The sequence below is a fragment of the Oncorhynchus clarkii genome, chromosome 30 (genome assembly GCF_045791955.1).
Source record: "Oncorhynchus clarkii lewisi isolate Uvic-CL-2024 chromosome 30, UVic_Ocla_1.0, whole genome shotgun sequence".
NCBI classification, from domain to species: domain Eukaryota; kingdom Metazoa; phylum Chordata; class Actinopteri; order Salmoniformes; family Salmonidae; genus Oncorhynchus; species Oncorhynchus clarkii.
In genome coordinates, this window is record NC_092176.1 from 420,219 (window position 1) to 431,643 (window position 11,425).

The 11,425-nt window shown below is 43.1% G+C and overlaps 1 pseudogene; it reads right to left on the reverse strand.

Moving 5' to 3' along the window:
- Positions 1 to 707: 707 nt before the first annotated feature.
- On the reverse strand, positions 708 to 9,263 carry LOC139390250 (mothers against decapentaplegic homolog 4-like; annotated as a pseudogene).
- Between the last annotated feature and the right edge of the window lie 2,162 nt (positions 9,264 to 11,425).

The window sequence follows — 11,425 nt, forward strand, 5'->3', positions numbered from 1 at the left end:
TTGTTCTTAACTGACTTGCCTGGTTAAATAAAATAAAAACAGAAATAAGATGCATCGGAGCTCAATTTCTAGTCTCATAGCAAAGGGTCTGAATATGTGAATGTATTTTGTTTTTTTGATACAATTGGTCTAAACCTGTGCAGATTGCTGATTTTTTTTTTTAATCCATTTTAGAATAAGGCTGTAATGTAACAAAATGTGGGAAAAGTCAAGGGGTCTGAATACTTTATGAAAGCACTGTATAAATGTAGAAGAAAACCTGTAAAAACAAAAAAAAGATGTCTTCTACGAGGGGGGGTTTATAAAAAAATACATTTAAAAAAGGTCTCAGAAGTGGAAGATGGTTCCCATTAAGATTAGTTTTCGAACAGCTGAAATAATATTTATGGTCATGGAAATTAGATTTCAGAGCGGTTTAGATGGTACAATGATTATCTAAAACTATACTAGCTTATCTTGTCACAAACTGACATTAGGTTAACTATTGAGTTTTACTATAAATTACATACTGCAATTCACAAAGATAGTTGAACACTTGTTGAAATTCTTTCAGTAACTTATCTTGTCTCTCTTCTCTTACTATGGACCCAGAACTTAATTGAGCGTGTTGTTCATTTTAGAGACCTATTTTGTAATTTGACAAAAGTGCTCAACACATTTGTTTAATATGGCATTTAACCTTTAATTTATATATAAAAAAAGGGCTATTTACTTCGTTTTTCTGTTTTAATAAAATATAATCTGAAGAACAAACAATTGTGGCAATTCATATCTTGCAGTAAAATACTTTAAGCTCAAGAGAAGGCAGGTTAAATGTTGAGAGGTTTTATGTTCTTACTTAGAAAATAGTCCTGATCATATGATCGATATCCTAAACAACTAACAATACTTAAATTCAGTCATTTAAATTATAAACACTTTTCCAATCTGGGAGGTAACCTCAAAGTATGTAATACTTTTGCTGTGTATTTTGTATGAAATCAAGGCATTAGAATGTATCAGAGACCACCAAAATAGAGCTTGTTCTGCTCCAGGGGAGCCTGGCTGGCTACTTTTTCTATTTGGCTGAATACTCCATGTGCTTGTGGAAAACACTGCATAGGTTACCCAGATGGGATCACTGGTGAAGGGCACCAGGGCGATTGAGAAGAGTAGCCCCCTTTCTTCATCAGAGCCTCTGTCCTGACCTGGACGTACTTGACAATATGAAGGCAAAAAGAAGAGGAACGACCTATAGAGAGAAACAAGTCTTTGTTTACTTGTATAGCTAAACAGGGCGTCTCTCCTGTCCCCTACCCCGCCTTATTCCAAGTTCTCTCATACTGAAGTGTCACAGGGGAGGGGGGTCAGTCTGGTGGTTCAGTCCAAGGGTTGGGGGTCAGCGATGGGCATGGTGTGCAGCACCTCGTCCAGTAGCTGGAGGGCGCGGTGTAGGTGGATCTCAATCCAGCAGGGGGTCTCCTTGATACTCGTCCGGGGGTAATCGGGGCCCCAGCCCTTGACAAAGCTCATGCGCAGGATGCACAGTCTCCTCAGGTCGTCCACACCGATGCCGGCTGCTGCCGAAAGGCCTGGGTGAGGAGAGAGTGAGCCCGAGTTGGGTTCCATTACATTGATATACCTCCCCTCCTCCCTCCGTCTCAACAGTATACATCCACACTGATGAGGTATCTGAACTACAGAACTGGTATGGATTCCTACGGATCGTCAATGACTGACCGATGCTGCATTTTGATGTGATAATTCGTAAATTACTTTAGAATGGGCTATGTGGGCTATTGTATATATCTATTAGAAAAGTGGTGTGAGTGATGTAACAGGTTTGAAGTTGTGTGCGAGTCAATAGCAGCCAAGTGTTCTGTCTGTGGGAGTATGTGCGTGTTGCTCAAAGGAGGGAAGTGTTGTGCTGCTTACTGATGGCGGGAGCGATGCCTCCCACGGAGCCCGGCCCAGAGATGTTCCCAGCAATAGAGGCAGCCTGAGCTGCGGCTGCCGCCTGCGCCGTCGCTGCCTGCTGCTGCATTTGCCTGTGGCACTGATGCAGGTCAAACACCTGGGAAGGGGAACAAACAAAAACCAACATATAGTGTATGTGGACACCCCTTCAAATTAGTGAATTAGACTACTTCAGCCACACCCGTTGCTGACAGGTGTATAAAATCGAGAACACAGCCATACAATCACCATAGACAAACATTGCCACCTTTCCAACAAGTCAGTTCGTCAAATTTCTGCCATGGTAGAGCTGCCCCATTAACTGGGAGTACTGTTATTGTGAAGTGGAAACATCTCGGAACCACAACCGCTCAGCCGTAGAAGTGGTAGGCCACACAAGCTCAATGAATGTGGCCGCTGAGTGCTGAAGCGCATAGCGTGTAAAAATCGTCTGTCCTCGGTTGCAACAAGTTTCAACCGAGTTTCAAACTGCCTCTGGAAGCAATATCAGCACTATAACTGTTAGTCGGGAGCTTCATTTCCATGGCTGAGAAGTTGCACACAAGCCTAGGATCACCATGCGCGATGCAGTGGTGTAAAGCTCGCTGCCATTGGACTCAGAAGCAGTGAAAACGCTTTCTCTGGAGTGATGAATTATTCTTCACCATCTGGGAGTCCGACGGATGAATATGGGTTTGGTGGATGCCAGGAGAACGCTACCTGCCCCAATGCATAGTGGCAACTGTAAAGTTTGGTGGATGATGAATAATGGTATGGGGCTGGTTTTCATGGTTCGACCTAGGCCCCTTAGTTCCAGTGAAGGGAAATCTTAACGCTACAGCATACAATAACATTCTAGAATATTCTGTGCTTCAACTTTGTGGCAACAGTTTGGGGAAGGCCTTTCCTGTTTCAGCATGACAATGCCCACGTGCACAAAGCGAGGTCCATACAGAAATGGTTTGTTGAGATCGGTGTGGAAGAACTTGACTGGCCTGCAGAGCCCTGACCTCAACCCCATCTAACACCTTTGGGATGAATTGGAACGCCGACTGCAAGCCAGGCATAATCACCCAACATCAGTGCCTGACCTCACTAATGCTCTTGTGACTGAATTGAAGGAAGCGCAGCAATGTTCCAACATTAGTGGAAAGCCTTCCCAGAAAAGTGGAGGCTGTTATAGCAGCAAAGGGGGACCAACTCCATATTAATACCAATGATTTTGGAATGAGATAATCGAGCAAGTGTCCACATACTTTTGGTCATGTAGTGTACATTTACTACCAGCGACATGCAATTCACAGCTTGGACACCAGGGGGTGGATAACAACACAATGAACACATTGGTAAAGCTAAGCAAACAGAGGAGTTGGGACCTCCCTTGATGTAGGCGCTGGGGTAGATCTTGTGCACGGCGTCGCCGGGGGCACGGCCGGCTTCCCTGTCCAGGTAGTAGCTCTGCACAAACACCGCGTGGTCGCTATGGCAACGAACCCACACATCCCCTTCACCTTTGCACTCCAGCTGGATTCCCTTCCCGATGTGGAGCCTTGAAGGGAAAAAAAAACAGCAGTTATTATCAGTGGGGTGACCAAATACTCTTCTGGCAATGTCATGAATTCACCTCCATTCAGAGCTAGAAGCTCATCATAGTTAAACGGTAAGGGGGGGTAGTAGGCTGGGACGCCGTACCTGGCTCTTTCAATGGCCTCTGTCCGGTGCACGTTGCTCAGCTGGCCCAGACAGAAGCGGTCTCCACCCGAAGGGTCCACGTAGCCATCCACGGTCACGACAGGGCAAGTGGAGGGCACCTTGAAGGTCTCGCCCACCTGCACGTCCATCTCAAAGTAAGCGGTGGAGCACCAGTAATCGGGCGCTGCAACAGACCACAGCAACAACACCCCAAACTCAGTCCTCTCCAGACCCACTTACGGCACTCTTAACATCTTGTCGGGTGAATATAGGTGTTGTACTTCACTAACCTGGATGGTTGGATATGGGTGGCTGGAAGCCATGCTCGTGCACAGGCCCTACAAAGGTGACATGAAAGCAGCAATGTTAAATCTTGGAACGTAACTCCTTCAACCCAGTTCTGAGTTATATGTTATATAGCATTATATGTTCTAAAAGTGAAATGCATGTTCTACTACTACAGAGAGTAATCTTGATGGTGGCATGGACTCACAGTAGTGCCCTGGATGAGGCATGGGTGGGTGGTGTTGCAGGTGCCCATTCTGATGGTGAGGCATGTTGGGCATGAAGCTGCTGTTTCTCGTCCAGGTGGAGGTGGCATCTGTAAGGGCACAGGTGGATTCTTCCAGATGAGAATTGTACAGCTAGTAAATAAGCTGCGATACATTTCAAAGAGGGTCTGGGAAAGTCGGGGTGTAAATAATAGCCAACTAGCGGGAAAAGAGAAAGTGACCACAGGTGGGCAACATAACATTACATTGCAGAATGAGTTTGACATTACTGTGAGATGACTAATTTAGGGTGTTGTCCTCCTCTGTCAACAAGCCACAAGTAGATAAGCTGTAGCCAAATATACCACCCAAACCTTGCCTATGACCTCTAATGATTTGGGTGAGGAGGATACAAAGAGCCATAAAATTAGGGGAGATAAAGTGGATAGGGTGGTGGAGTAGGCCCTCACTTCCAGATCCAACAGAGATGCTGGGGAAGGCGGAGGTGGTGCGGGCATCAGCGAGGGGCAGCAGGCCAGCGGTGCTGAAGGGCTCCGAGGGGGGCCCAACTCGGCTGAGGGGGGGATGCTGGATGGTTTGGAGGGAGTGACCCCCGTCCATGGGGGGCAGCTGGGGCTGGCCGTCAAAGTCGTACTCATCTTTAACCATCAGTCCCAGGCTGGTAGCTGAGAGCACATAGAGAGCAGCAGTCATGATACAAGTCAACAACAAACAAAACATACATTAACAGAAGATAATTCCATTAAAAAAGTATACAACTATCAAAACGGAGGTAACTTACCTGTGCTGGTAAGAGTCAAGCTTGATAGGTCTGTGAAATAAAATGAAAAAGATCACTCAAAAGAGTTAAACAGTAAAAATAATTAACTAACCCAAGAGGCATCAGTGCACTCACCAATACCCGGAGACACCACCCGGTCATAGTGGTAGGGGTTCACGCAGACATTGTCACACTTCAGGTCAAACGCAAACTGGCAGTATTTGACATGCTTCAGTTCATTTTTATGCAGATCGGGCCATCTCCACAACCGAGTGTAGATCACGTGGGGGAACCCTTTACGCCCTGCTACCTGAGAACATAAAATTAAACCCATTGATTTAACTAAATAAATACTTTCTTCTTCACCCAAAAGTGCTAACAGGTCTCATACCCTATACTTTTCACCTTTACAAGATCCCCACTCATAATGCCATCTCATCTCACCATTTTAACCTTTGCCGCTTATCCCAGGGGTGTATTCACTAGGTTCACTAAGAACCAAAGAAGCAAACGGGACTAACTTGAACAATGACAAAGGATCGTTTTGGTTGCAAAACATTTTCTGTTACTACATGTTTTGCTTCGGTGTGCACTAGTAAATACACCCTTGATCCCCAGATAGTGGTGTACTCCCTACCTGCAGGCGGCCATCCAGAGTCCGCTGGATGGTGACACACTTGCTGGGGTGAGCTCCATTGGTGGTGATGGCTGTGATAAGGGAGTCCAGTTCATCCTTCTTCTCCTTCAGCTTTTTCACTAGACTTTCTATTGCTCGCTTGGCAAAGGTCTCACTCTCTGCCCCTTGCCTATGACACATCAAGCTGTGTACAATGCTCAGGCAAGCGTCGTTACTCGTAGGCATGTTGGTGATAGACATCCTGAGGACCACTAGAGTATACTACTCCGTATAGGCAATAAATAAAATTGTCCAAACTATAAATGTTGCTGTTTTGTCTTGTTTAAAGTGTGGAGCAACGCATAAGAAAGATTTCGATATGAGAGGGTGTTTGTTTCCTCTCCAGTCACTGTCACTCTGGTTGTCTAGTTGTCCAAGTCATCCCAGAACAAAATTAAATGGATAGTCACACTTGCTGTGCCCCCAAAACCCACCGCTTCAAGGGCTAGGATTAAGGGAAAAAGAGGACAAGAGTGGGTTATTATGGCACTGTACATACACTGAACAAAAAATATAAACGCAACATGAAACCAACACTTTACATGAGCTGAAATAAAAGATCCCAGAAATGTTCCATATGCACAAAAAGCTTATTTCTCTCAAATTTTGAACACAAATTTGGTTACATCCCTGTTAGTGATCTTTTCTCATTTGCCAAGATAATCCAGCCACCTAACAGGTGTGGCATATCAAGTGCTGGGGACAATAAAAGGCCAATCTAAAATGTGAAGTTTTGTGACAACACAATGCCACAGATCTCTCCAATTGAGGGAGCGCGCAATTGGCATGCTGAATTCAGGAATGTCCACCAGAGCTGTTGCCAGATAATTTAATGTTAATTTCTCTACCATATGCCACCTACAACATATTTTTAGAGAATTTGGCAGTACATCCAATAGGCCTCACAACCGCAGACCACGTGTAACCTCGCCAGCCCATGACCCCCAAGTCCGGCTTCTTCACATGCGGGATTGTCTGAGACCAGCCACCCAGACAGCTGATGAAACTGTGGGTTTGCACAACTGAAGAATTTCTGCACAAACTGTCAGAAATCTCAGGGAAGCTCATCTGTGTGCTCAGTGTCCTCACCAGGGGCTTGACCTAACTGCAGTTTGGCGTCGTAACTTACTTCAGTGGACAAACACTTTAGATGGCCACTGGCACCCTGTGTGTTCTTGACAGATTAATCCCGGCTTCAACTGTACCGAGCAAATGGCAGGCAGCGTGTATCGAGTCATGTGGGCGAGCAGTTTGCTGATGCCAACGTTGTGAATAAGAGTGCCCCATGGTGGTGGGGTTATGGTATTGGCAGGCATAAGCTAAGGACAATGAATACAATTGCATATTAATCGATTGCAATTTGAATGCACAGAGATAGTGACGAGATCCTGAGGCCCATTGTCATGCCATTCATCCGCCGCCATCACCTCATGTTTCGGCATGATAATGCACGGCCCCATGTCACAAGGATCTGTACACAATTCCTAGAAGCTGAAAATGTCCCAGTTCTTCCATTGCCTGCATACCCACCAGACATATAACTCATTGAGCATGTTTGGGATGGTCTGGACTGACGTGTACAACAGTGTGTTCCAGTTCCCGCCAATATCCAGCAACTTCGAGCTGCCATTAAAGAGGAGTGGTCACACCAGATACTGACTTTTTTTTTAAGTGTATCCACACCCCTACCTTTAATTTGTTTTTTTTTTAAGGTATTTGTGACCAACAGATCTGTATTCCCAGGGCCTAATGAATTTATTTCAATTGACTGATTTTCTTATATGAACTGTAACATCTTTTAAATTCTTGCATGTTGCATTTAGATTTTTGTTCAGTGTATTTGACCAATATCGCATAAGAAAAAAGAAGAACCCCACACACCGCTCTCGATAGGTAAAGCTTATTAAAGAGCAGTGATACTATCGGACTCGAGGGCCTTCCTTAGAGCTTTTGTGAGTTTAAAATGTGCACCCTTATGTAGACATAGCTCCACACACATCTGTTCCAATGCATCGAATGAGGTTCGAGTCGAGGGGAAAAAAAAGTGCTACCAAATATAACAATGTGCATTTCATAAATATTCTAATAAAAGGTGTGTACATAAAACGTATTAAACACGTCTGTAAAACCACAATGACGACATCTCAAGAAACACATCAGAGTAATCAGAAATGGGGGCATTAATTCATGTTCACATTTACAACATAACATACATAGGCATTTCATCACTAAGATCTTTAGGAAATGATGTTTGGAGGGTGAAAATCCCAAAACATTATCCTTTGCTCAGATTATTATTTATATCATCTCCTCTTGTCTGATATGTCAACTTTCTCTATGCCACAAAATCTAAAAAGGTAGAAATGTCATGTCTTTGGTCATTAAAATGTAATGTACAGTGAAATATAAGTATGCCCCCAATTCAACCTTTACAAAAAAAGATGGCAGTTTTGAAACTGCGGTAAAAGTGCAGTAACAGCAGTCGACAGTGGTATTTTGGACGCAGTAATTGCAGTTATACTGAACTGTAACTGCAGTTACACATATTTATATTTATGATGCAGTATTTGCAACATACTCGGAGTATACTCATACTCTAAGTGCAATCTTTTTTGTAAGGGAATTCTGATGTCTAATATAGCCACAGTGTGATTTCAACATTCGATTTTTCTAAGTCAAATTATGTAATTATCTTTTGTTCAATTTATATGGCAACATTCCAAACTTGTTTAACATGATCTAGATCAAATGTGCAACGATTCCACTATTTGTATCCACTTGCATCACCCTCAAATGGAGGGAACGTATTTTGAAGGCAACCACAAATTCCAGTGACTAATCCTTATTGTGTCTAGCATCACATAGGTCAAAACTACTATTGTGGCCGACTTGGGTCAAATCACGTCTAACATTACAGCTAAATTAGCGGACTAAACTCCACGGTGAAGGATGCTTCTGATCAACTGCTACGGAGTGGAGTTTAGTCAGCTATTTCAACAGTAGCTAGTTACGGTAACTAAAGTAACCCAATGCACAATAATAAAACATTATCTGGTAGTCGGTCACAAGATGCTATTGTTGCTACAACCAGTTAGCTAACGTGCTGGCTTTGGCTTCTCAAAACGAAGATGTCAACAGAAATTAGCTGTTATTCTCAGTCCAAATGTTCACATGGTCTTGATAACATAGCTAACGTTAGCTAACTATCCACTGTTATTTTGCCTGATATTAATCAAAAGCAGTTTAAGCCCGTCGATTAAGCTATTTCGCTGGCTAGCTGGCAGGCAGGCTGCACTAGCTTCCCAAACTACGCTAGCCTCCCGTCTCGGCCTCATCCACATACCCTGCAAACGCGGTATTTCTGCTTTTGCATTTGCGCTCGAATTGTGCTGATCGTCCGTGCTTCTTTGTTCGATCATTTAAAATAACATAAGGAAATCATTTGAATTTCAAAATAAACGTAGATAAACATCAGATAAATTGGATAACAAAACACGGATTTGTATCAGCGCTTCTCGTTCCCAGCAATTTCCTCCAACATGGCGCTTTTGCGCATGGGCAACATTATGTAATATAGCACTCACAACAAACAGCCAGGGGAAGATAAAAATGATGGTTAGGGAGAAATCAACCTTACAAACACTGGGTGTCGACATATACCCACAGATCAAATAGACTTTCAACAGTACTTGATAGAGCTTGCTGCACTGATGGAAAATATAACTATTTAACATGATTTGCATATTATCTGGGACATTTTGGATCTTTTAGACACATTAATACGTCTATGCCCCCCCTCTCCCCTTTTACACCGCTGCTACTCTCTGTTGTTATCATCTATGCATAGTCAATTTAATAACTCTACCTACATCTAGTAGAGTCGGTAAAGTCTAGTAAAGTCGGTTAGGACATCTACTTTGTGCAAGACACAAGCAATGTTTCCAATAATTGTTTACAGACAGATTATTTCACTTATAATTAATTCACTGTATCACAATTGCAGTGGGTCAGAAGTTTACATATACTAAGTTGACTGTGCTTTTACAGCTTGGAAAATTCCAGAAAATTATGCCATGGCTTTAGAAGCTTCTGATAGGCGAATTTACATAATTTGAATCAATTGGAGGTGTACCTGTGGATGTATTTCAAGACCTACCTTCAAACTCATTGCCTCTTTGCTTGACATCAGGGAAAATCAAAAGAAATCCACCAAGACCTCAGAAAAAAATTGGAGACCTCCACAAGTCTGGTTCATCCTTGGTAGCAATTTCCAAACGCCTGAAGGTACCACATTCATCTGTACAAACAATAGTACGCAAGTATAAACACCATTGGACCACGCAGACGTCATACTGCTCAGGAAGGAGACGTGTTCTGTCTCCTAGAGATGAACGTACTTTGGTGCGAAAAGTGCAAATCAATCCCAGAACAACAGCAAAGGACCTTGTGAAGATGCTGGAGGAAACAGGTACAAAAGTATCTATAGCCACAGTAAAACGAGTCCTATATCGACATAACCTGAAAGGCAGCTCAGCAAGGAAGAAGCCATTGCTCCAAAACCGCCATAAAAAAGCCAAACTACGGTTTACAACTGCACACAAGATCATACTTTTTGGAGAAATGTCCTCTGGTCTGATGAAACAAAAATATAACTGTTTGGCCATAATCACCATCGTAATGTTTGGAGGAAAAAGGGGGAGGCTTGCAAGCCAAAGAACACCATTCCAGTCGTGAAGCACGGGAGTGTCATTATCATGTTGTGGGATTGCTTTGCTGCAGGAGGGACTGGTGAACTTCACAAAATAGATGGCATCATGAGGAAGTCAAATTATGTGGATATATTGAAGCAACATCTCAAGACATCAGTCAGGAAGTTAAAGCTTGGTCGCAAATGGGTCTTCCAAATGGACAATGCCCCCTAGCATACTTCCTAAGTTGTGGCAAAATGGCTTAAGGACAACAAAGTCAAGGTATTGGAGTGGCCATCACAAAGCCCTGACCTCAATCCTATAGAAAATGTGTGAAAACGTGTGTGCAAGCAAGGAGGCCTACAAAACCTGACTCAGTTACACCAGCTCTGTCAGGAGGAATGGGCCAAAATTCACCCAAACATTTTTACCCAAGTTAAAGAATATAAAGGCAATGCTACCAAATACTAATTGTGTGTCTGTAAACTTCTGACCCACTGGGAATGTGATGAAATAAATAAAAGCTGAAATAAATCATTCTCTCTACTATTATTCTAACATTTCACCTTCTTAAAATAAAGTGGTGATCCTAACTGACCTAAGACATGGAATTGTTACTAGGAATAAATGTCAGGAATTGTGAAAACTGAGTTTAAATGTATTTGGCGAAGTTATATGTAAGCTTCCCGACTTAAACTGTACTTATTACCTAAAAAAAAAAACACTGTAAATTCCATGGAGAATAAGAACACCTCCTCCCAGCTGCCCACTGCACTGAGGATAGGAAATATCACCACCGATAAATCCACTGTAATTGAGAATTTCAACATGCATTTTTCTACGGCTGGCCATGCTTTCCACCTGGCTACCCCTACCCCGGTCAATAGCACTGCACCCCCAACAGCAACTCGCCCAAGCCTTCCCAATTTCTCCTTCTCCCAAATCCAGTCAGCTGATGTTCTGAAAGAGCTGCAAAATCTGGACCCCTACAAATCAGCCGAAAGCCAAGTCAACAATATCAAATGCCAAGTGATATCAAATGCCATCTTACGCTTTAAGATGGGGATGTAATCAAGCTCACATGAAACCAATAATGAAGACAAATAAAATCAAGTGCATTCGATCTAAATAAGGGTATACGAGTAAATCTAGTGGTCACCGG